The 26559-nt window shown below is 36.7% G+C and overlaps 1 protein-coding gene across 5 annotated transcripts in view; it reads left to right on the forward strand.

Moving 5' to 3' along the window:
- Positions 1-26559, forward strand: part of EEA1 (early endosome antigen 1) — a 334017-nt gene that overhangs the window by 22281 nt on the left and 285177 nt on the right. Inside the window, exons 2-6 of one of the 5 annotated variants that reach the window (XM_064283738.1) lie at positions 13291-13346; positions 15390-15429; positions 16100-16182; positions 16280-16393; positions 17067-17187. The gene's annotated coding sequence lies outside the window, so the exon portion shown is untranslated. Of the gene's footprint in view, positions 1-5462; positions 5608-13290; positions 13347-15389; positions 15430-16099; positions 16183-16279; positions 16394-17066; positions 17188-26559 lie in introns of those variants that run through there. The other 4 variants (XM_023559613.2, XM_023559614.2, XM_064283737.1 and 1 more) reach the window with 4 other exon arrangements.

Below are 26559 nucleotides of genomic sequence, written 5' to 3' on the forward strand. Positions count from 1 at the left end.
GGAGGTGTACAGGAGCTGGTTGAATGGACATGGGGAATACAGGGTGGAGAGGAGTAATGTGCTGTCTCATTAAGGAGAGAGCATCTGGGAGTGCACGGTGGGGTGTGTATGACTTTTTGTATGAAAGACTAACTCGATTTGTAAACTTTCACCTAAAGCACAATAAATAAATTAAAAAAAAACTACAGCCTTCAGTATGGGTTACACCTCAACATGAAGAAAACAAAAATCCTCACAACTGAACCAATGAGGAACATCATGATAAACAGAGAAAATATCGAAGCTGTAAGGATTTCATTTTATTTGGATCTACAGTCAACACCCATGAAAGCAGCAGTTAAGAAATCAAAAGACACATGAGCAAATCTGCTGCAAAAGACCTCTTTAAAGTGTTAAAAAGCAAAGGTGCCAGTTTAAGGACTGAGATGCACCTGATCCAAGCCTTGGTGTTTTCATTCACCTTATATGCATGTGAAAAAGCTGGTCAGAGGAAGAATTGACGCCTTTGAATTATGGTGTTGACGAAGAATCTTAAATATACCATGGACTCCAAAAAACTGCCAAAAGAACAAACACATCTGTCTTGGAAATACAGCCAGAATGCTCCTTAGAAGGCAGGATGGCGAGACTTCACCTCACATGCTTTGGACGTGTTAGCAGGAGGGATCAGTCTCTGGAGAAGGATATCATGCTTGGTAAAGTAGAGGGTCAGTGAAGAAGAGGAAGACCTTCAATGAGATGGATTAACACAGTGGCTGCAACAATGGGCTCCAGCATAACAATGATCATGAGAATGGCTCAGGACCAGGCAGTGTTTCTTTCTGTTATAGATGAGGTCTCTATGAGTTGGCATCAACTGGATGGCACCTAACAACAAGAAGAACACCAACAACATCCATATTTGGAGCGGAGGTGGTACAGTGATTTAGTGTTCAGCTGCTTGCTAACTGAAAGGTCGGTGGATTGAACCCACTAGCTTGTGTGCAGGAGAAAGATGTGGCAGTCTGCTTCTGTAAAGATTTACAGCTTTGGAAATCATTTGGCCAGTTGTAATGTGTCCTGTGGGGTCACTGTGAGTCAGAATCACTCAGTGGCAACAGGTTTGGTTTATCTATATTTGATTAATTGGTGGTTTATCTGTATTTGATTAATTATAATTCTAAACTTGTCTAAAATATGTAGATAAATTTTAATTATATGTTAGGTATTTAAAAACACTTATTCTTTTATTAATTATTGAGTTAATTGTATCTATAAACCCAGCCCTGGTGATGCCATGGTTAAGAGCTTGGCTGCTAACCAAAAGGTCAGCAGTTTGGATCCACCAGCTGCTCCTTGAAAACCTTATGGGGCAGTTCTGCTGTGTCCACTAGGGTTGCTATGAGTTGGAATCACTTGAAGGCAATGGGTTTGGTTTATCTATATTTGATTAACTATGACTCTAAACTTGTCTGAAATATGTAGATAAATTTTTATTATATGTTAATTATTTAAAAACATTTACATTTAACTTAATATTGAGGTAATTGAATGTATAAATCCAGCACTGGTAGCGCCATAGTTAAGAGCTTGGGTGCTAACCAAAAGGTCGACAGTTCAGATCCACCAGTTGCCCCTTGGAAACCTTGTGTATATGTTCTATTCTGTCGACTAGGGTTGCTATAAGTCGGAACCGACTCGACGGCATATGACAACAAGAAGTCGGTAGTAACTTAAGATCTAGAATTAGTTTTAATAGTGTCAGTCTCTTACAAACTTGACTGATTTTTGATTAGTATCAGAGTTGAAAGAGAAATAATTTGAGATAGTAGAGAGAATATTGAATTGGGACCTGGGAAATTTTAATCTTAACACTACAATTATATCACAGAACAATGTCAGGCAAGCCAACTATACTTTCTAGGGCTTAGTTTTTTCATCTGTGAAGTGATGGGACTGGAATAGATGATTTCTGAGATACCTTCCACCTTTTAAATTAAAAAAAAAAATTATTTTTTGGTTGTTGTAATTGAGAATATACACAGCAAAATATACACCAATTCAACAGTTCCTGTGTATACAATTCAGTGACATTGATTACGTTCTTCGAGCTGTGCAGCCATTCTCACCTTCCTTTTCTGAGTTGTTCCTCCTGTATTAACATAAATTCACTTCTCCCTAAACTTTGTATCTAAACTTTCTAGTTGCTGTGTTCAGTTTGATCTCATATAGATAGTTCTTAAATGAGCACAGTGGTTAATGAAGACATTTTTTACTAGTTAAGCTAAACTATTGTTTGGTTTTGAGAAAACTTCAGTGAATAGTTTTGGCTTAAGTGTTCAAGATTATCTGAGGGCAGTAGTTTCAGGTGTTCATTCCGCCTCCATGGCTCCAGAAAATCTGGATTCCAAGAGAATTTAAAAATCCATTCTGCATTTCCCCCCTTTTGATGAGGATTCTTCTATTGAGTCTTTGACCAAAATGTTTGTTGTCTCAGGCTGGGTTCTTTAGAGAACCAATAAAGTGTATAAATATATATATAGAGAGAGATTTACATCAAGGAAATAGCTCAACGCGATTGTGGAGTTTGGAACATCCCAAGTCCGTGAATCAGGATAGAGGCCTCTCCCAATTCACGGAGTCACAAAAGCTGGTGCACCCAAGATTGGCAGCTTGAAGAGCAGGGCTTCTGCTCACAGTCTCACAGACTGTGAAGGTCAAGGAATCCCCAGGTTGGCAGGCAAGATCTCAAGGGTTCCCCTGAGGGATGTAGCAGCAGGGGCTGGCAAATCCAAGGTTGGCAGGGCGGGGAACAGGACTCTTGCTCACAGGCTGCAAAGATTGATAAATCCCAAGATTGACAGGCAAGCTGCTAGTTCAAGTGGCAAGAACTGGAGGTCAGACAAGAGGCAGGTACTGGATCCTGAACAAGCCAAAAATCTTGGCAAGGTGAGCAGGAAGAAAGTAGGCAGCAGAGGGTGGAGAAATGAAGGCTGAGGGGCGGTGAGCTGCCGTAGGCACTGCCCCTGCTGGTGCCACTCAGCAGATTCCATCATGGAGATAATCGCATATCACATTTCAACAGGGACGTGATCACAACATTATACAACTGCTAAAACACTGAGAATCATGGCCCAGCCAAGTTGGCACACAATCTTAACCATCACATTCAGTAATGGTAGCTGGGCACCATCCAGTTCTTCTGGTCTCATGGCAAAGGAGGCAGTTGTTCATGGAGGCAGTTAGTCACATCATTGCATTTCCTCTTCCTATCCTGATTCACCTCTTCCCTCTGTTGCTCCAGGCAAATAAGACCAATCGTTGTGCCTTGGATGGCCACTTGCAGGCTTTTAAGACCCCAGGCAGTATACAGTAAACCTAGGAAATAGAAAACACTAAACATGTCACTAGGCCAATTACCTGGGATGTTCCATGAAACCATGACCCTAAACCTTCAAACCAAGGAATCAAATCCCATGAGGTGCTTGGTTGTACATAAGCAGCTTTAGCAGTTACTCCTTTTTTGTTCTTGTAAATTTATCTACCATACAACTTTTGCCAGTTCAACTTTTACAGGTGTACCATTTATTGACAGCACTTAAAATAATTGACTGCTCAATCCTACCCTTAATCAATGTAATTTTTCCATCACTGTAAACTGAAACTCAGTACTTCATAAGCAGTAATCCCATCCCTGTATCTCCCTCTCTCCCACCCCTGGTCATCACTTGTAAATTTTGGTCTCTATACATTGCCTTTTCTTGTCTTTTTATATAAGTGAGGTCATACAATATTTGTCCTTTTGTGATTGACTTATTTCACTCAGCATAATATTTTCAAGCTCCATCCATATTGTAGCATGTATCAAAACTTTATTTCTCTTACTGGCTGAGTAGTATTCTGTTATATGTATGTACCGTGTATGTTGCTGGGCATTTAGGTTGTTTCCGCCTTTAGGGTATTGTCAATAGTGCTGCAGTGAACATTGGTGTACAAGTCTCTGAGTCTCTGCTTTCAAGCATTTTGGGCATATACCTAAGAGTGGAATAGCTTGGTCACATGGTAGTTCTAAGGAGCCCTGGTGGTGCAGTGGTTAAGCACTTGAATGCTAACTGAAAGGTGGTGGTTTGAGCCCACCAGCTGCTGTGTGGGAGACAGATGTGGAGTCTGCTTCGGTAAAGATTCACAGCCTTGGAAACCTTGTGGAGCAATTCTGCTCTGTCACATGGGGTCGCTATGAGTTGAAAATCGACTTGATGGCACATAACAGCAACAAGAACTCTACGAATGTGGTAACCTCTTCCTGTTTTAGGTACTAGAGCCCTGTATGCGCTGGGCGTTTTATTTTTACGTCCAGTGAGATAACATCTTTTTCTGCTTTTTTAATATTTAATTTTTTATCTGTCATTAATCTGTGATTAGAGCAGAGGTAGGTACTAATTTGTCAGACTTATTTATTTTTCTTTAAATACAGTATTCTTATTTCTGTGCTATCTGCTCTTATACATTTTTTATTTTTTCCATCTAGTTGGAATGACTGCCATTGTACCTAAATTTAACTTTTCCTTTCAGGAATACATTTTTCTTTCAGTTATCCCAAACTAGCATTGATCTCCTCTTTCTCAGAATTTTAGTTGCATTCAGAATCCCTCTGCAAAGTTTGGGGGTCCCTGTGATGACACATATTCAGAGGTCCCATGACTGCCCTCAGGTTCGGTAATTTGCCAAGAGCCACAGAACTCACTGAAAGCTTTTATAGTTGTGGTTGCAGTTTCTTACAGTGAAAGACTACAGATTGAAATCAGCCAAGGGAAGAGGTGCATAAGACAGGGTCCATGAGAATTCCAAGCATGGAGCTTCCATTTGTCCCCTTATAGTGGAGTTGTGCAGATGGTACCTACTTCTCCCAGTGCCAGTGTGAGACAGTACCCATGAAGTATTGCCAACCTCATCTGAGCCTTGGTGTCCAGCATTTTCATTGTGGTTGGATCACGTGGACATGGTTGACCATCATGTGACTGATCTTAGTCTCTAGCCCCTCCAGTTGGTGAGCTGATACCTCATGACCTAAGACCAGCCACCATAAATAATATAGTTAGCATAGACTATCTGGTGTGGCCCAAGGTCTCTAGGTAACCAAAGAAACTCTCCTCAGGCAGGACATTCCAAGAGTTTAGAGATTACCTCCCAGGAGCTGGGTCAAAGAGCAAGGTTAATCCTTTACTGCATGTGCTCAATTCAACATTTAATGTTTTTCAAGTTGTCTCCTACCTGTTTTTTTTTTTTTCAATAATTTTTATTGTGCTTTAAGTGAAAGTTTACAAATCAAGTTAGTCTCTCACATATAAACTTAATATACACCTTACTACATACTCCCACTTACTCTCCCCCTAATGAGTCAGCCCACTCCCTCCTTCCAGTCTCTTCTTTCGTGACCGTTTTGTCAGTTTCTAACCCCCTCTACCCTCCCATCTCCCCTCTAGACAGAAGATGCCGACATAGTCTCAAGTGTCCACCTGATACAAGTTGCTCACTCCTCATCAGCATCTCTCTCCAACCCATTGTCCAGCCCAGTCCATGTATGATGAGTTGTCATCAGGAATGGTTTCTGTCCTGGGCCAACACAAGGTTTGGAGACCATGACCGCTGGGATTCTTCTAGTCTTAGTCAGACCATTAAGTCTGGTCTTTTTATGAGAATTTGGGGTCTGCATCCCACTGTTCTCCTGCTCCCTGAAGGGTTCTCTGTTGTGCTCCCTGTCAGGGCAGTCATCAGTTGTGGCCGGGCACCATCTAGTTCTTCTGGTCTCAGGATGATGTACATCTCTAGTTCATGTGGCCCTTTCTGTCTCTTGGGCTCATAATTACCTTGTGACCTTGGTGTTCTTCATTCTCCTTTGATCCAGGAGGGTTGAGACTCATTGATGCATCTTAGATGGCCGCTTGTTAGCATTTAAGACCCCAGATGCCACACTTCAAAGTGGGCTACAGAATGTTTTCATAATAGAATTTATTTTGCCAGTTGACTTAGATGTCCCCTGAAGCCATAGTCCCCAAACCCCCGCCCTTGCTCCACTGATCTATGAAGCATTCAGTTTATTCAGGAAACTTCTTTGCTTTTGGTCCAGTCCAGTTGAGCTGACCTTCCCTGTTTTGAGTGTTGTCCTTTCCTTCAGCTAAAGTAGTTCTTATCTACTATCTAATCAGTAAATAACCCTCTCCCACCCTCCCTCCCTCCCCCCTCTCCTAACCACAAAAGAATGTGTTCTTCTCAGTTTAGACTATTCCTCAAGATCTTATAATAGTGGTCTTATACAAGGTGGTTGCAACAGTGCATTGACAGGGAACCGCCAGAAATTCAAGCCGGTTTCAGGAGAGGACGTGGAACAAGGTGTATCATTGCTGATGTCAGTTGGATCCTGGATAAAAGCAGAGAATACTAGAAAGATGTTTACCTGTGGTTTTTTTTTTTTAACCTGTGTTTTGTTGACTATGCAAAGGCATTCGATTACGTGGATTTTAACAAATTATGGATAACATTTATGACAAATGGGAATTTCAGAACACTTATTGTGCTCATGAGGAACCTGTACATAGACCAAAAGGCTGTTGACCTGTTGCTGTTGAGTCGATTCTGACTCATAGAGACCCCACAGGACAGAGTAGAACTGCCCCATAGGGTTTCCAAGGAGTGGCTGGTGGATTCGAACTGCCATCCTTTTGCTTAGCAGCCATACCTCTTAACCACTATGCCACCAGGTTTTTGATCAAGGGTATACTTGTTTAAAATCAAGAAAAGTGGGTGTCAGGGTTGCATCCTTTCACCATACTTATTCAGTCTGTATGCTGAGCAAATAGTCCTAGAAGCTTCATAGTCTATGAAGAAGAATGTGGCATCAAGACTGGTGGGAGACTCATTAACAACCTGCATTATCAGCTGACACAACCTTGCTTGCTGAAAGTGAAGAGGACTTGAAGTACTTACTCATGAAGATCACAGACTACAGCCTTCAGTATAGATTTCTCCTCAACATAAAGCAAACAAGTACAACTGGACCAATAAGTAAAATCATGATAAACAGAGAAAATATGGAAGTTGTCAACGATTTCATTTTTCTTGGATCCACAATCAACACCCATAGAATCAGCAGTCAGGACATCAAAGGACGCATTGCATTGGGCAAACCTGCTGCAAAAGGTGTCTTTAAAGTGATTAGACGCAAAGATGTGACTTTGAGGACTAAGGTGATCCTGACCCAAGCCATGATATTTTCAATTGCCTCATATGCATGGGAAAGCTGGACAAGAATAAGGAAGACCGAAGAAGAATTGATGGCTTTGAATTATGGTGTTGGCAAAGAATATTGAATATACCATGGACTGCCAGAAGAACGAACAAATCTGTCTTGGAAAAAATATAGCCACTGTGTTCCTTGGAAGCGAGGATGGCGAGATTTCACCTCACATACTTTGGACATATTATCCGGAGGGAACAGTCCCTGCGAGAAGGACATCGTGCTTGGTAAACTATATGTTCAGAGAAAAGGAGAAAGACCCTCAACGAGTTGGTTTGACACAGTGGCTGCAACCATGGGCTGAAATTTAACAATGATTGTGAGGATGGCGCAGATCCGGGCAGTGTTTTGTTGTGGTATTTGTAGGGTTACTTATGAGTTGGAACTGACTTGAGGTCACCTTACAACAACAACAACATTCCTTACTGTAACTATCTATACTCTTAATAATTCTCTTTCTCATATTCTCACTATTTAAGTTTTTTGCCTCCATGAATATTTTATTTTTTTAATTCTATTTTCTTCTAGTCTCTCAATCTTTTTCTGGCTTTCTTTCCTTTCCTTTCTAAACATACATCTAATGACAGTTAATATTTTTTGCACACTCACCACATCTTTGGTACTGTACCAGGCAGTTTATGCACAGGATAGCCTTAGAAGAATAGGTGCTAATGTCAGCTCCAGTTTGTAGACCAAACATTTTACACAAAGTGAAGTAAAGTGATTTCCTCAAGGTTATATAGATAACCCTTTTTGTGATTCAAATCCCCACATACTTTTGACAGAAAAACTCATCAGGTTATAACCTTTGTAACCTCCTGCACTACTGCGACTCTTAATTTTATTTACTTTTTCTCCTACATCCTCAATTTCCTTATCCTCTTGTCCTTGTGTTGTTCCTAGCTAGCAAGACCCTAAATCATAGATCAGTATAATAAGCCACATTTATGTAAAAGTAGGTGCTATAGGTATAGGGAATTTGAGAGATTGTTTAAAAAAAATTTTTTTTTTAATTCTTAAAATTAGAATGGTCGTCTGCTAAAAGTCACAGGGATGGGATCTCAGGGTAGTGGGAATACAGTGAAGACCAAACATTGCTTTCATTATGAGAAGTTCTTTGTTGTGAATATTATATCACATAAAGGTATTTTTTAAGTCCTGTCGTCTTTCTTGATCTAAAATAAAGTCTTTAACTTGCCAATAATTGCTCTCAGATAAGTAAGGACAAAGTGTCATAAACAAAAGGATCAGTAATATTCTAACCAAAGCAACTGGGTACCATTAAATAATAATAAAAAAAAGAGCCATGGGAATTTACAGTATAAGGCTAGGTAATAATTTTAGAGTGTCTGGGTGGCACAGATGCCTAAGTGCTTGACTACTAGCTGAAAGGTTAATGGTTTGAACCTACCCAGAGACCCTTTGGCAGGCAGGCCTGGCGATCTGCCTCTGAAAGGTTGCAGCTTGAAAACCCCATGGAGCAGTTCTACTCTGCCTACGTGGAGTAGCTATAAGTCAGAATCGACTTGATGGCAGGTAACAACAGCACTTTAGTTAAATCTTTCACCTTTTGTGTAGCTACTATTTGAAAATTTTCCTTATGTGTAATAAAATAGATATACTAATTATTTTTTGTTGTGTGTTGATTTTCATTGTCTAGATTTATATTTTGTTCTATAAATAATTTTTTATATATATCCTCCTAAAAGTTGTTATTTCACAGGATTTCATCTGTCCGTTATGTCTGAAAAGATGTATAACCGCTATTGATTTGTTGGAGTATGACCAGAAAGTACATGCTGAAAATGAAACAAGAGGACAGAAACTCCTTAATGACTTCAGTGTTACTGTGGGTCCTGTGTAATTTGTTTTAGTAGCTGGTTATGGGTTGCTGAAAATGTCCTTGTTATTTCTTGCTTGGTGTTGCTGAACTTTTTATGCTACAAGGGAATATGGATCACTTTAATTATGCATGCTTTAAAGAAAGTTCAATAAGGAAAAAAGGCTCTTGGGAAGTCTGCTTGGTTTCTCTTACTGTTTGCAGCTGTCTGTGAATTTGTAAATATATACAAAAGTTTAAGTTAATATTTTTACATAAATTTTATATGAAATATGAAGTAAATGATAGTATTTTATTTGAACATTTATAAGTCATATCTTTGTTTTTTAGTTATATCTTTAGTTAGTGTTTTATTCATGAATATGTTAAAATACTTTTTGCATGTAAAATACTGTTTTACTGTCTTCACTTGGGAAAATACACAGTTATCAGAATCTGAATTTTCTAGTGTCTCAATCTTTGTTTTGTCTTCCCTAGACCTGAAGGAGGTGACAGAATGACACTGACATCAATATCAGTGGATCAGCCAATAATGATTATCAGGACTTTATCAGTACGGTGGGGCTACTGAATATCTAAGACTGGGGTAGGAGCTAATGGCAGGAAGCGTTGCCCATTTTTAGGCTGGAAAAACTCAGATAATCCTGATATTTTTTTTTTTCTTCGAGAATCGTTACAATATACTAAAAACAAAGAGAAACAGAACTCCTTGTAATTCTGTTTTCAATCTTATAAAAGAATGAAAATGTTTGTACCATGAAAGACCAAAAATAAGACTCTTAATTTTTTCCGTGAGTCAATTTTGTGTATAAGAAAACTATCTTATAAACACTTGCTTATTTAAATTATTTATGGAGTACCTCTCATGTGCCAAGCCTTTTGGTAAGTGAAGGACTTAAAAAGATAAGTAAGATCTGATCTCTGTCCTAGGATGTTTCTATGCTAGATATTATTTGCCTGATAAGGTAGAAGTACAAAGAGTGCAATGGTTAATTCAGCATGAGGAGAACTCAGGAAAAAATTACAGATAATTGAAATCTAAGAATAAGGAATTTATTCCTTTAATCTTAAATAATCTTTTTTTTTTTTTAAAGTTGATGAGAAATGTAGGATGATTAAAACCAAACCTACTGCTATCGAGTAGATTCTGACTCATAGTGACCCTATAGGACAGAGTAGAACTGCCCCATAGAGTTGACAAGGATCACCTGGTAGATTCAAACTGCTGACCATTTGGTTAGCAGTAGCTCTGAACCACAACACCACGAGGGTTTCCTTAGGATGACTAAGAGACATAAATGCAGCTGGCTGTTTTTAGTGTTTACTAACACGACTTCTCGAAGTTACCTATCTAGCGACTTCAGTCCCCTGGAAGATAATTTTGATAAAACAGAAAAGGGATTTCTTACTATCTAGAATTTGTATCTAGAACTAAAGCTGGAACATCCTTTAAGTACTCATTCAGAGAGTCTGAACATGGGCAGGTGAAATGAGGGTGGTGGGAAGGTAAAATGTGTAGGCTTAGTGTTTTATTAGAAATGAGACAGATGGAGTAGTTTAGCATAACTCTTAGGTGTCTAGCTTGGGTGAAAGATGGATGGTGGTGAGAAAGGGAGCTCTGGGGAATAAGTTCAGTTTTGGATTTGTTGTATTTGGGATATAGGTAGGGATGTCCTTCTACCCCCTGCATTCCAGTTTCTTTTTGTATCTATAATAGAGGAGCATTTTAGAATTGTAGTGTACTTGATGAAAGCAAAACAGTTGTATTTCTTGTTACCTTAAATTAGCAGAATTGTAACTGGTAATATCTTTACCACATTCTTGCTAATTAATATCTCTGATTTAACCAGTCCACCTAAATACTATTTAGAGTGTGAAAGGGGCTGCTGCAGAATAGATTGCATGAGGATATTCCTGTGGATTGGGGAGATTGTGGTATTGTTTTCAGAACTGACATCTGGTAACATTTTTTAAAAGTAAGATTTTGGAGTAAGGCCTTCTCAAAGCCCCTGGAGCGTGTGTGTACGTTCACGCATGTGTGTAATATGTGTGTGTTATAACATGCGGGGAACCACTTCTTTATTGGCCATAAAAACTTTTTAATGAAATTACTGTAACGAGTAAAGTTGAAACAAATTTCTGATGGCATACTGAGTTGTCGTTGTTGTTAGGTGCCCTGAAGTTGGTTCTGACTGATAGCAACCCATCCTATTGTATAATTCTCCCACCAATCTGTCCTCTTTTTTTTCACTCTGTGGATATAGTTCTTTCGTAGTGGACTTGGCCTTCCCCATCATTAGAACTGAGCCTGTTTTCTTGTTCCGTTTAGATTAGAGTCAGTTCATTTGAGGATTCTTAATCTGCTCCTGTTCCCATTCCAGTTCTATCATCTACCATGACAGTCACTGGTTGTGGGATGGAACAAGAGTTCCTTTTTCTGCCATTTACACCCCGACAGTGAAGATATGTCCCTGACACCCAGAATAGTAATCTCAAATGTCCTATCTCATGGAATCTTTCTCTCCTGCATCAGGGCCTAGAGTGGTCTTCTGCTTATCTTTCTTTGTTATACTGATACTTAGATTCTAGGTGAGGGGAACAGAATGTAAGAAGGTTCTCAGAGAGAAAGAGTATGTCAGATTCAAGGAACCAAAAGAAGCCAGTGTTGCTATGGCTAAGTGAATGATGGGGATAGTGATAAGGAAGAAATAAGCAAGGACTAGATTGTGCAGACTTCATAGGCTTTGTTTAATGAGTTTAGATTTCACGCTAACTGGAATAGGAAGCCATTGATGCTTAGCATTGGTAAGGTAATGGAGAGGAATTTTGCTTCTGGCTCAGGCACATGTCAGTCACTTATATCATTATTTACATGAGAAAATTTTTTTCCATTTGTAAACAATTCAGTGAGCTTTCTAAGAGTTTAATATATATGTTACTATGTATAAATGTGTAACATTTCGAAGGATGGAAATTTCAGAACACTTAATTGTGCTCATGAGGAACCTGAACCTAGATCAAGAGGCAGTCATTTGGACAGAATAAGGGGATAGATACTGTGGGCTTTAAAGTCAGGAACGGTGCGTGTCAGGGTTGTATCCTTTCCCCATACCCATTCAATCTGTATGCTGAGCAAATAATCTGAGAAGGTTGGCTATATGAAGAAGAACGGAGCATCAGGATTGGAGGAAGACTCATAAACAACCTGCGTTATGCAGATGACACAACCTTGTTTGCTGAAAGTGAAGAGGACTTGAAGCACTTGCTGATAAAGATCAAAGACCACAGCCTTCAGTACGGATTATGCCTCAGCATAAAAAAAAAAAAAAATTTTTTTTTTTTCAGCATAAAGAAAACAAAAATCCTCACAACTGGACCAGTAAGCAACAGCATGATAAATGGAGAAAAGATTGAAGTTGTCAAAGATTTCATTTTACTTGGGTCCACAATGAACACCCATGGAAGCAGCAGTCAAGAAATCAAAAGATGCATTGCGTTTGGCAAATCTGCAAAGGACCGCTTTAAAGTGTTAAAAAGCAAAAATGTCACCTTGAAGATTAAGGTGCACCTGACCCAAGCTGTGGTATTTTCAGTCGCATCATATACATGTGAAAGCTGGACAATGAATAAGGAAGGCCGAAGAAGAATTGACGCCTTTCAATTGTGGTATTGATGAGGAATATTGAATATACTGTGGACTGCCAAAAGAAGGAACAAATCTGTCTTGGAAGAAGTACAACCAGAATGCTCCTTAGAAGCAAGGATGGTGAGACTGCGTCTTACATACTTTGGACATGTTGTCAGGAGGGATCAGTCTCTAGAGATGGATATCATGCTTGTTAAAGTACGGGGTCATTGGAAAGGAGGAAGACCCTCAATGAGATGGACTGACACAGTGGCTGCAACAGTGGTCTCAAGCATAACAAGGATTGTGAGCGTGGCGCAGGACCAGGCAGTGTTTTGTTCTGTGCTGCACAGGGTTGCTCTGAGTTGGAACCAACTCGATGGTGTCTAACAACAAAGACTAACATGTATAAATCTACGGTAGTTTTTTTTCTTTAAAAATTTTAGAAAAGTAGGGCATTACTATATAATCACTAGCTATGATTTGTTAATAGACCAGATTGTTAATTAAAGGGCATTAACTATTAATTCCTTTTCCCCCGTATCTGTTTAGAGATGCCGTTAACACTACTCAGACAAGAGGTCCAAGACCTACAGGCTTCACTTAAGGTTAGAATAAAACTAATTATAATTGTTTTTTTTCAGGTAATAAATTTTAAATAAGTGACTAATTAAAAAATCTTTGTTTTTCACTGGGAAGAAAAATGGCACTTGGAAAAATTAAAGAGAGAATTAGAAAAATTTCAAAGGTTGCAGCAGCAAGTAATTGCTTTCAAATACTTGAAGCATGTTTATTAGTTGTTTATTTTCATTGTTGAGAATTAAGCATCATACCTATCTATAAGCAGGTGGCCTGATATAAATAACTTCCTAATTTGTTTCCCAGTGTTCAATAGCCTACAGCATATGTCCTTTGCAATTTTAATGATTGTATAGAAATACATGGGAAGTGAAGATGTAACTTCTTTAAGTTGCCTTTGTTAAGAATCATTTACCTTAAAGATTGTTTTTTATATCAGGCAGCTTTATTCTAATTATGTGGCAGCATTCCTGAGTAGTTATAACATATACATTCAAACACCAGTGAAGCTCTTCAATGGATGTGTGTTTGTGACAAATTGGAAATAACTAGAATGTCTATTGGTAGGGGAAGGCCTATTGTTTAGCTATTTACAATTTATATTAGTGAAGATCTTTTAAAAACATGAGAAAACTGTCATATTAATGGTAGGTTTTTTGAAATACAATAAAAGATATACATTTATGTATATACACACACATACACTGTCTTACTTTACATAAAAATAATAGAATAAAACAAAATCACTTTTATTAAAAATTGTAATCTATGAATGGTGGGATTATTTTTGACAGATTGTTTATATTTTAATGTATTTTCTAAATAAATGCCTTAACCAATTGTGATTTTTATTTTAAAACGATACTGAGTTTTTTAGTAAGATTACATAAAGAATATGTAATTTTACCAAATCCATTGTATAGTTTTTATTTTTAGGAATAAATTGGGTACACTTTAAAAATAGTTCCAATATTTTGATAAAGTAATGAGTGATCTTTTTGTGCATTACCTTAGCATATTGTGGCTCTCACTCAGCCTTCTTTTTCCTTTGTACCAAGAATTGTCATTGACTGGAAAAGACAGATAAATGAACAATAAGACACCAGTTTTATTACTACTCAGCTTCTCCAGTTGCGGATGCTGTTAATGTTAAAGAGCCTTTTAGTTATCTAAAATACTGATAGTTCGTTTATTCATTTTTTACCTAAATGGCATTAACAGCTAATCAAACATGGACTGTCTTATTTTCTCTACCTGAAAACAGAGACGAAATTGTTTACTATATTTGAGGTGACTCTTTTCCATTTAATTAATTAAATCGATTCTCCACAGCACAATGTGTAAATTTTTTTGGTAGGAAATTTACCTTTGGGGGAAAATGTATTTTAAATATTGATGATTCTTAGCAATTAGTATGTCTAATTTCTCAAAGTACAAGAAAAGAAAAAAGCAGTGTACTACGAGATACCTTTTTAAAGTGTTTCAGATGTGTGTCGTTCTTTTAAACATGAGAATAACACCAAGGTGGTGTATTATTTTGTTTCTGATGCACGTGATGAATTAAACCTGATGAAGTGTGCTCTTTAGTTTTGCTTCTTTTAAAGATGATTTATAATCCTGAATTAAAAATGTCTACTTTTAAAGCCAAATTTGTTAGTAGTGTTAGTTCAATGGTATGTTTTAGCCTATATGCAAGTTTTCAGATATTATGAGATTGACTCTTGTCTGCTGACTTAAGTATTTGCTTTTGAATCTATATTTATAATAATTTATATTATTTATTTATTACTGGTTTCATGGAATTTAAGATGCCATCTATTCCAAGACCCATAGTAATTTTCACACATCTTAATTCTGTCTTAGAACCAGTGAACTGCGGTTAGATCATTACACCAGTCTGCCTGCTGGTACCTTAGGCATCTGGAAGAGTGTGAGCTGACCAAACCTTAAGTTTCACCACAGTCTTATTGTTTGACTGACAGAACATGACTTCCAGAGATTTTTAACACTGACAATTGTAACACTATTGTCTTTTTCTTTTAATGTATTTGTTTGTCTTTGTTTCCATTGAGGAGTCTAAACCTGATGGGTTGGTGGCTGATTCATCAGCAGGTAAATATATTTAAAGCATAAATATATATATATTTTATATATATACTTTTTCCTTTTTTTTTCTTTGATGTCTGCTAATTTTTTTTTTTTTTGTGGTTATATGTTATGGCTTTAATAGAGTGAAAATTGTGGTGATAGTCTAGGTTTAGAAAGTTACTTGGGTACTTTATAATTTAATCAGCTCAAGTTTTAGTATTTTTTTAGTTTATTATTTTCTGAAGTTAGTAATAAACTTCTGGAATATTGCATTCATACGGTTATTTAACGTAAGGTTAAATCTATTTTAAGGAGTTATATACTCTTCTTGCCTAGAAATACAGTGATGGAGCTAGCCTCTGTGCAACTTTTGTTTACTGGAGGAATGCTCAATGAATAATTGTAAATATGTTTTGAGGTTACTTATTGTATTTAATTTCTCTCTGAAATCTCTTTCCTTTATGAGAATAAAGTATCAGGACTTTAACTGATTATTTTATTCAAGGCCTCAATCACCCTTAAGCCATCTCTAATTTTATCACACTTTGTAACTAATTTTATCAGAGAAGCAGAATATGTTCCTTTTTGGTCAGTTGACAAATATAGAAGAGTAAATGTGAGATCGAAACAGCATTAAACAAATATTTACAGATTATTGGGTGTGGTTCTAAATATTTCTTTCTTTTATTTAAAGTGTAAACTATGACTGGTGCCTCAGATGAGTCACAGATCCCTAATTTTTGAGATGTGAAAACGCTCTGCTTTTTTTGTAACTGGGTGAGACTCACGTTGATTGTCATAACTACTGCAATGATTATAAGTAATTACAGTTTAATGTAACATTGTATTTGAATAACTGCTACACTTTTTGTAGAGCTGCAGTCTTTGGAATAACAATTAGAAGAAGCCCAAACAGAAAATTTTAATATTAAGCAAACGAAAGACTTATTTGAGCAGAAAGCAGCCCAACTTGCTACTGAAATTGCAGGTAAATTGAGTCAGAATTTTTTTAGCAAATGAATCAGTCTTACTATCTTTTGACCATTATACATCCTAGAAGTAGACATAGTGTGTTAATGTGATAACCCTGCTGTTTATAGACTGTGCTGTTGGTTAATAGAATTTAGTGATAACAGGTTGTTACGTAAATTAATTTCAGTTTGTTCTCTTTCCCCTCAACTTATCCCTTCAAAGGACTTGTTTTTCTCTGTAGAATTCTTTCTGAATTTTAGAGGTGGTGAATTTTCTTTTGTGGTATGCTTAAAGATTAGCTTACAACTATAATAAGTAATATTTTGAAGAAATTAAGTATAGTACAGATTTAACATTTGATTATGGTATCAATTATATATATTCTTTTACTACATGCTTTTAAGTAAAATATTGTATTTGATTAAATATGCATTAAAAGTCAGTGCTAAATAGTAAGTTAATATTATGTGGAATTTATCTGAACACAGCCAGATCTGATCATTTTTAAGCTTACCTTTTAATATCATTAGAAGTACAGTTTTACAGTATTATGTATGTATGGTTATATAAGGAATGTACATTTGAATTAGAGTAATATATATTCATATAGAGTAATAGGAATTTATAAGACTGTCTTTCCCTAAAGTTAATGTAATGAAACTAGTATTTATATAACTATCTTTAATTAGATATAAAGTCAAATATGATGAAGAAAGGAGTCTTTGAGAAGCTTCTGAACAAAGAGTGACACATCTGACAGAAGAATTGAACAGAGAGGTTACTATAATTCAAGATCTGAAGACTGAACTGGTAATTTAGAAACCATTTATCAAGAAGCACCTTTATGATTTTCGAAGTTAAAAAACAAATATATGTTCTGCAGAGTAATTAAAAAAAATGTAAACCAGTTGCCGTCAGATCGACTCCGACTCATGACGACCCCGTATGTGTCAGAGTAGAACTTTGCTCCATAGGTTTTCAATGGCTGATTTTTTGTAAGTAGATCACCAGGCCTTTTTTCTGAGGTGCCTCTGGGTTAGCAACCTGTTGGTTAGCAGCTGAATGTGTTACCTATTTGCGCCACCCGGGGATTCCTTTAAAGACAGAGTTTGAGTAAAATGGAGGAAATAATAAATCCTGTGGCATTTCTACCTACATATAGGTTCTGTATGTGTTTTTTAAAAATAAAAATGGAATCGTGTGATGCATAATTTATAACCTTAGCATTTTCATTGTTTCTATCTAAATAACCATCAGACTTTTTAGTGGTTCCCATGCCCGTATCTCTGATCCTGACTTTACCTTGAGCTTGAGTTTTATATATCCAGCAACCTTTAGGATACATCCAATTGCATTTCTAGCTTTCACTTCAAATTCAACAAGTATAAAATTATTGCATTTTCTTCATAGCTGTATTTCTGTCATGGGCATCAGGCATCATCAATACTCTCCTCAGTCTTTTTTTTTTTAATTGTGCTTTAAGTGAAAGTTTACAAATCAAGTTAGTCTTACATACAAAAATTTATATACACCTTGCTATATACTCCTAGTTGCCCTCCCCATAATGAGACAGCACACTCCCTCTCTCCACCCTTTATTTTTGTGTCCATTCTGCCAGCTTCTGTCCCCCTCGGCCTTCACATCTCCCCTCCAGATAGGAGCTGCACACATAGTCTCATGTGTCTACTTGATCTAAGAAGCCCACTCCTCACCAGTATCATTTTCTGTCTTATAGTCCAGTTCGATCCCTGTTCAGAGAGTTGGCTTTGGGAATGGTTCCTGTCTTGGGCCAACAGAACGTCTTGGGCCCGCGACCTCCAGGATCCTCCAGTCTCAGTCAGACCATTAAGTCTGGTCTTTTTACAGGAATTTGAAATCTGTATCCCACTGCTGTCCTGCTCTTTCAGGGATTCTCTATTGTGCTCCCTGTCGTGGCAATCATCGATTGTAGGTGGGCACAATCTAGTTCTTCTGGTCTCATGCTAATGTAGTTTCTGATTTATGTGGCCCATTCTAACTCTTGAGCTAATATTTACCTTGTGTCTTTGGTGGTCTTCATTCTCCTTTGCTCCATATGGATTGAGAACAATTGGTGCATCTTAGATGGCCGCTTGCTAGAGTTTAAGACCCCAGACGCCACCCTCCAAAATTGGATGTAGAATGTTTTCATAATAGAGTTTATTATGCGAATTGACCTAGATGTCCCCTGAAACCATGGTCTCCACACCCCCGCCCCTGCTATGCTGGCCTTCAAAACATTCGGTTTATTCAGGAAACTTCTTTGCTTTTGGTTTAGTTCAGTTGTGCTGACATCTCCTGTATTGTGTGTTGTCCTTCCCCTCACCTAAATTAGTTCTTGTCTGCAATCTAATTATTGACTCCCCCACTCCCTCCCTGTCCCCTCTAGTAACCATCAAAGAATGTTTTCTTCTCTGTTTTAACTATTTCTTGTGTTCGTATAATAGTGGTCTTATACAATAGTTGTCCTTTTGCAACTAACTAATTTTACTCAGCGTAATGCCTTCCAGATTCCTCCATGTTATGAAATGATTCACAGATTCGTCATTGTTCATTATCAATGCATAGTATTCTATTGTGTGAATATACCATTGTTTATCCATTCATCTGTTGATGGGCACCTTGGTTGCTTCTATCGTTTTGGTATTGTAAACAGTGCTGCAGCAAACATGGGTGTGCATATATCTGTTTGTGTAAAGGCTCTTATTCTCTTGGATATATTCCAAGGAGTGGGATTGCTAGATTGTATGGTAGTTCTATTTCTAGCTTTTGAAGGAAGCACCAAATCGATTTCCAAAGTGGTTGTACCATTTTACATTCCCATCAGCAGTGTAGAAGTGTTCCAGTCTCTCCACAACCTCTCCAACATTTATTACTTTGTGTTTTTTGCATTAATGCCAGTCTTGTTGGAGTGATATGAAATCTCATTGTAGTTTTGATTTGCATTTCTCTAATGACTAATGATCGTGAGCATTTACTCATGCATCTCTTAGCTACCTGAATGTCTTCTTTAGTGAAGTGCCTGTTCATATCTTTTGCCCATTTTTTAATTGGGTTATTTGTCTTTTTGCAGTTGAGTTTTTGCAGTATCATGTAGATTTTAGAGATCAGGCACTGATCGGAAATGTCATAGCTAAAATCTTTTTCCTGGTCTGTAGGTAATCTTTTTACTCGTTTGGTAAAGCCTTTGGATAAGCATAGGTATTTGATATTTAGGAGCTCCCAGTTATCTAGTTTGTCTTCTGCATTGTTTGTGTTGTTTTATATACTGTTCATGCCGTGTGTTAGGACTACTAATGTTGTCCCCATTTTTTCTCCCATGATCTTTATCATTTTAGATTTTGTATTTAGGTGTTTGATCCATTTGAGTTCATTTTTGTGCATGGTGTGAGGTATGGGTCTTGTTTCATGTTTCTGCAGATGGATATCTGGTTATGCCAGCACCATTTGTTAAAAAGAGTGTCTTTTCCCCCATTTAAATGACTTTGTGCCTTTGTCAAATATCAACTGCTTATATGTGGATGGATTTATGTCTGGATTCTCAATTCTGTTCCATTGGTCTGTGTATCTATTGTTGTACCAGTACCGGGCTGTTTTGACTACGGTGGTGGCATAATAGGTTCTAAAATCAGGTAGAGTGAGGCCTCCCACTTTGTTCTTCTTTTTCTGTAATGCTTTACTTATCCGGGGCCTCTTTCCTTCCAAAAGAAGTTGGTCATTTGTTTCTCCACCTCATTAAAAAATGTTGTTGGAATTTTATAGAATAGATATTTTTACAATGCTGAGCCTTACCGTCCATGAGCAAGGTATGTTTTTCCACTTATGTAGGTCTCTTTTGGTTTCTTGCAGTAGTGTCTTGTAGTTTTCTTTGCATAGGTCTTTTACATCTCTGGTCAGATTTATTCCTAAGTATTTTATCTTTTTGGGGGCTACTGTAAACGGTATTGATTTGGTGATATCCTCTTCGATGTTCTTTTTGTTGGTGTAGAGGAATCCAACTGATTTTTGTGTGTGCATATTGTATTCTGATACTCTGCTGAAGTCTTCTATTGCATACATTCGAATGTATGTTTGTACCTGTTTGTTCTTATTTTGAGTTGTGTCACATCAGCAAATGAATATCCCATCAGTTTTACTCCAGCCATGTCATTAAAGTCGCCTCTACTTTGAGGAGACATCTCTTCGCCAGTTGTATTTTGAGTGCCTTTAACTTGAGAGACTCATCTTGCGGCACTGTATCAGACAACGTTCTACTGTTACTCATAAGGTTTTCCTGGCTAGTTTTTCCAGAAGGAGACCACCAGGTCTCTGTTTCTAGTCTTTCTTAGTCTGGAATGTCCACTGACACCTGTTCCCCAAAGCTTAATTTGGTAGGTTTTAAAAATTTAGTATTTTCAGGTAGATTTAAAATGTCTTTATATGTAATGAGAAGCAGTCAGTAAAAATAAAAAGTTATGACTAGAGTTTATTAAAGACTTGGGGTAAAAGTATTTTCTAATTGTAGAATACAATTTTTTTTTTTTACTTTAGAAAAGATGTGTCTGAGAAAGAAGAAAAATAGCTTCAAATTTTGTTTTTTACGTCTTCACTTCTTTCATGTTTTTATAATACTTATAGTTTTAGGTATTTTGAAATAAATTTAGAAATAAAGGATTTTACTCTTGCTGAGTAATTGAACAGATGGTTTAATATTTCATTATATTTTTAGTAAGACTAGGATAAAACTTACTCCCTACTTTATTGATGTGTAGGGATGATGAATGAAACCCTGATTATGTTGTTTTGAAAAATTTTAGAGAAGTAATATCATTGGAAACAAACTCCTTATTTCTGAAAACCACTAGGTTTTGGATACTATACTAGAAACTTCAAATACCTGGTTTCATTTATTTCCTAAAACCTTGTAAGTTAAGTATTAAGTCTGTTTTACATATGCAGAATGTAAGGCACAGTGAGGTTAAATAACCTTTTTCAAGGTCAAGTACCTAACATAAAGGAGCTAGGATTTGAACCCAGGTCTTACCCAAAGCCTGTGTTCTTTCTCTTTGTCATATTGTCTCCTACTTTAGGTGATTTCATGGTTGCCTTATAAGTAAGTTTGTGCTATTAATGTTGATCTAATGCTTGTTATTACTTCTTTTATTTTGCCGTATTGTATGTTGTCATATTTGTGTTGAGCAATAGCTTTTTTGAGTTGTGTCTCATCCATTTCCATACAAAAAACAATTACTTCATCTTTTTTATTTGTTTATAATTCCATTTGTTTTCAGCTTTTGCTTACTCTTTGAATATGTGGTATGTATTTTATTAATTTATTAGAATTTAATTATATTTGTTCTCAGTTGAGCATATTGGTGAATGGTAGCCCTTTTCTAGAACTTCCAAGAAAAAAATTATTACATGTGTTGCTCCTTTTTCTGAACCTAAATGTAACCCAGCACCCAGTGCCGTCGAGTCGATTCCGACTCATAGCGACCTAAATGTAGGCATGAGAAAAAACTTGAAGGGGAATTAAAGAAACTAAAAATGCAATGACTTATTTCTCCTTGAAGCTGAAGATACATAATCTGATGTCCATTGTTAAAATTTATCTTTGTGTTTGTTACTGTCATTGAATATACACCTATGAATTCATTTATGATTTTTTTGTCTAGGTATTTTAGAGCATAGAGGAAAATAACTCATTCTAAAGCTTACAAAAGTACTTTATAATCAATAATTAGCTGTTATATAGATTGAAGATTTAAAGGTTAAAAAGTAGTATTTTTAGAAATCTATAGTATTAAAACTATCAAAACTTTAATCAACTTATATTTGTTGTGGCCTTTAATGGAAGTGATTTTTAAAACATTTTATTTATATTCCATTAAATTAATTTGAATCAGTTTTAAAAGCTGAAATGGCTGTAAAGATATGTAGTAAGCTCAATTATATCCATGTATGGTCGCTATGAGTCAGAATCGACAGCACTGGGTTCGGTTTTTGGTTTTGTTTTATAGCTATTAAAAAGAGAATTTATCTTTTAAAATTCTGCAATATAAGAGACCAGATTTGGTAGTATGTGTGAACATTTTTATTGTGTGTTTAGTGTGTATGTGAGTCTTGACTTCTACCTTTCACCCATCATTTTATTTTTTTTCTGCTTTCTAATGGTGATGCTTAAATTTGAGGTAATGTGTTTTTGGAAGGCTTTTCAATATTAAAAAAAAAAAAATTTTTTTTTTTTTTAACCCTTAATGTAGTACCTTCTGTTATCATATGGCAATTTGTGTTTTAAGGAAGTTTCAGAACTTCAATAACATGCTAATTTTTGTTTTATTCATGATGTAAATTAGAACCATCCATAGATGATGATTTATTATTTATTAATAGTAATAGGCTATTAAAATGGGTGCCTGCTCACATAAAGCTTGAATTCCTTTGTGGAGGTCAAACAATATATATACTAAACGCTTTTAATATATTCTTATGATGCTGTCATAATGTTGACACCTAAAGAACATACAAAGACATTTAGCTATGAAATGTAACAAGATACTTTTGAGCATATTTCCTTTACATTTTCCTTATTTAGTTTCTTTTGCATGTTGGGGTTTACTAGCATGATAGGCAGTAGGTAGATGTTACATTTGGCTTACTGTGTTTTATAAACTTTCAAGTGGAATCATGGTGTTGCAATAAAACATACACATAATTTGCATTTTAATGTAAGCTGTTATTTTTGTATACTATGTGCTAGACATTGTGCAAAATCTTTTGATATTTACAAGTAGGGATTTAAATGTGATAGTTTACATTATTTTGTGATAAATTGGCATTTGTGCTACATGATTAAAACATAATTTAAAATAGCTGAATTGTTCGTAATGTATCTATTAATATCTATAATGTTATTAACAGAAAATGATTCTGAGAGTCAAAGCTCTTAGTAGTAGTAATTCGAAATTACAACACCCATATCCATGTCAAAGTTACATGATCAGTTTAAAACAGGAGATACTTAACTTGAACACAGTTAAAAATACATGAATAGTTAATCATTTTCTTCTTTCGAGTATGTGAAAAAAACACGCAAATAGTTGTACTATATATTATATTGAAACACTATGTGTAAGGTGTAACTAAGAAGTAACGTGACAGATAGTCTTTTCAGTGTACCAGAATTGTTGTTGTGGTTGTTAGGTGCCATCGAGATCATTCCAACTCATAGCGACCCCGTGCTGAACAGAACGAAACACTGCCTGGTCCTGAGCCATCCTTACAATCAATGTTATGCTTGAGCCCATTGTTGCAGCCGCTGTGTCAATCCACCTCGTTGAGGGTCTTCCTCTTTTCCACTGACCCTGTACTCTGCCAAGCATGATGTCCTTCTCCAGGGAGTGATCCCTCCTGACAACATGTTCAAAGTATGTAAGACACAGTCTCGCCATCCTTGCTTCTAAGGAGCATTCTGGTTGTACTTCTTCCAAGACAGATTTGTTTGTTCTTGTGGCAGTCCATGGTATATTCAATATTCCTTGCCAATGCCACGATTCAAAAGTGTCAATTCTTTTTTGGTCTTCCTTATTCACTGTTCAGGTTTCCCATGCATACGATGTGATTGAAAATACCATGGCTTGGGTCAGGCACACCTTAGTCTTCAAGGTGACATCTTTGCTTTTCATCACTTTAAAGAGGTCCTTTGCAGCAGATTTAGTACATTTAAATGAATGCTCTCCTTCAGAGATTGGGCGATGCACATATCGCAGACATGCTACCACCCCTGACCACATATTTGAAACTTCAAAACAGCTTGGAAAGCACCTAAGAAAATTCGTTTCAGTACTTTCTGGTTATTAAAATAAAATAAGCTCAAGCGTTTGATCATTCAGTTCAGTTGCCAGCCTTGTTTATTAGGCTGTTCCCAAACTCAAAACCAAAAAAAAAAAAAAAAAAAAACCAAAGCCACTGTAAATGGATGAAGATATAGCACCACTGAGGATTCTTAACAAAAAAGAAAAAAATATGCTGCATACTCTGGCTGTTCAGAAGAAGAGTAGCAAAAGATATCTTGAGCAATAGTGTCACTGTCACAGCAAGCTAGTAGCCTTCTCATCTTTCTCCCTTGAAGACAAAGGCAGTATTTGTAATAATGCATGATGTAGGTGACTGCTGGTGTGTTTATTAAGAAAGAAATTTATTTATTAACATCTCTTCCATGTTATGTAGCTCTGGTGGCACAGAGGTTAAGAGCTATGGCTGCTAACCAAAAGGTTGACAGTTCAAATCCACCAGCTGCTACTTGGAAAACCTATAAGGCAGCTCTGCTCTGTCCTATAGGGTTGCTATGAATTGGAATTGACTCAACTACAGTGGATTTTTTTCTGTATTATAAGGTGTATTAGTAACAAAGAATATAATCAATGAAAATAATTGTAACTTTAAGAATGTAAAAAGTAAAACCAGTAAGCAGTGTTAGAAATCCAAAGTTAGTTTATTAATGTCACTTGCAGGAAACCATACCTATAAACCCAGACCCACCCAGTGCCATCGAGTCGATTCCGACTCATAGTGACCCTATAGGACAGAGTAGAACTGCCCCATAGAGTTTCCAAGGAGCGCCTGGCAGATTTGAACTGCCAACCCTTTGGTTCACAGCTGTAGCACTTAACCACTATGCCACCAGGGTTTCCTATAAAGTAGTACTTAATCTTTCTAGTGGCTGAGGCTTTCATGTATAGGAATTTTCTATTTCTAAGATTTTTGCTACCCATCTTTATCTTATGTGATTTTCAACTGATAAAACTATTGTTTTGAAAACAGATGTTAATTTTCATGTTTAAAAAAAAACGTTCAAATGCTTTCAAGCAAATTCATGCCCAGCTATTATACCTGATGATAGAGTGATCCAGCTTAATGAAACTATATGGAGCATCAGTTTGGTTACTTCTTTGGACAAATATGTTTTCATTACAATCAGAAAAGTGTTCACCAAGATCATACTTTGTTAGATGTGTGCATCATTGTTTTTTAAAGGAAAAGGAAAAGGCTATGCCATAGAAATTGGGAGAAAGTATATGTAGACATAATTTGTATATCCTCTTGAAACTCAGAGGGTTAAAGAACAGAATTCCAAAGCCAGTAGGTTGATCTCTTGGACTTCATGACTCAGATTGAATTAGAGTCAGTGTTACTTACACAGGTTAATATTTTAATTATTCTCTAATTGATTTACACGCTAGTTAAAGATCTTTTTGAGGTCAAAGATAGTGACTTGTGTTTATGTAGGAGTTCCAACATGGCTAGAACAGCCTTAGTTAGACAAGCTGTATTATTGAAACAAATTGTTCAATGAGTTAGATATTAGGATACTGTTATGGACTGAATTCTGTCCCCCAAAAATATGTGTATCAATTTGGCTAGGCCATGATTTCCAGTATTGTGTGATTGTCCACCATTATGTGTTGTAAATCCTACCTCTATGATGTTAACGAGGTGGGATTGGTGGTAGTTACGTTAATGAGGCAGGACTCAATCTACAAGGTTAGATTGTGTCTTGAGTCAGTTTCTTTTGGGATATAAAAGTGAGAAGTGAGCAGAGAGACAAGGGGACGTCATACCACCAAGAAAGCAGATCCAGGATCAGAGGGTGTTCTTTGGACTTGGGGTTCCTGCACAAAGAAGCTCCTCGTCCAGGGGAAGATTTATGAGAAGGACTTCCTCCAGAGCCAACAGAGAGAGAAAGCCTTCGCCTGGAACTGTCACCCTGAATTTGGACTTCTAGCCTACTAGACTATGAGAGAATGAGTATCTCTTTGTTAAAGCCATCCACTTGTGGTATTTCTCTTATAGCAGCAGTAGATGACTAAGACAGATACTAAAAGTTAGAATTGACTCAACTGCAATGTGTTTTCAGTATTAATACAAATAAGAGTAAGCATAGTATGCATATAATGACTAAGCGTATAATGTATAGTTCTGTTACTAGTCCAAATGGGGACTTTGGTGGAAATGGATAGAGGCACATCTGCCACAGGACACTTTACTGACATCCATACAAATCTAAAGAGCCTGTAGGGGAAGGATGTGCCCTAGAGTTGAGCCATGCACAGCTCTAAGTAGTGTGCCTGTATGTTGGTGATCAGGGAGACACACTGCACCCTCCCAAGGCAGGTGATGGCCTTA

Source organism: Loxodonta africana, chromosome 4 (genome assembly GCF_030014295.1).
Source record: "Loxodonta africana isolate mLoxAfr1 chromosome 4, mLoxAfr1.hap2, whole genome shotgun sequence".
Taxonomy (NCBI): Eukaryota; Metazoa; Chordata; class Mammalia; order Proboscidea; family Elephantidae; genus Loxodonta; species Loxodonta africana.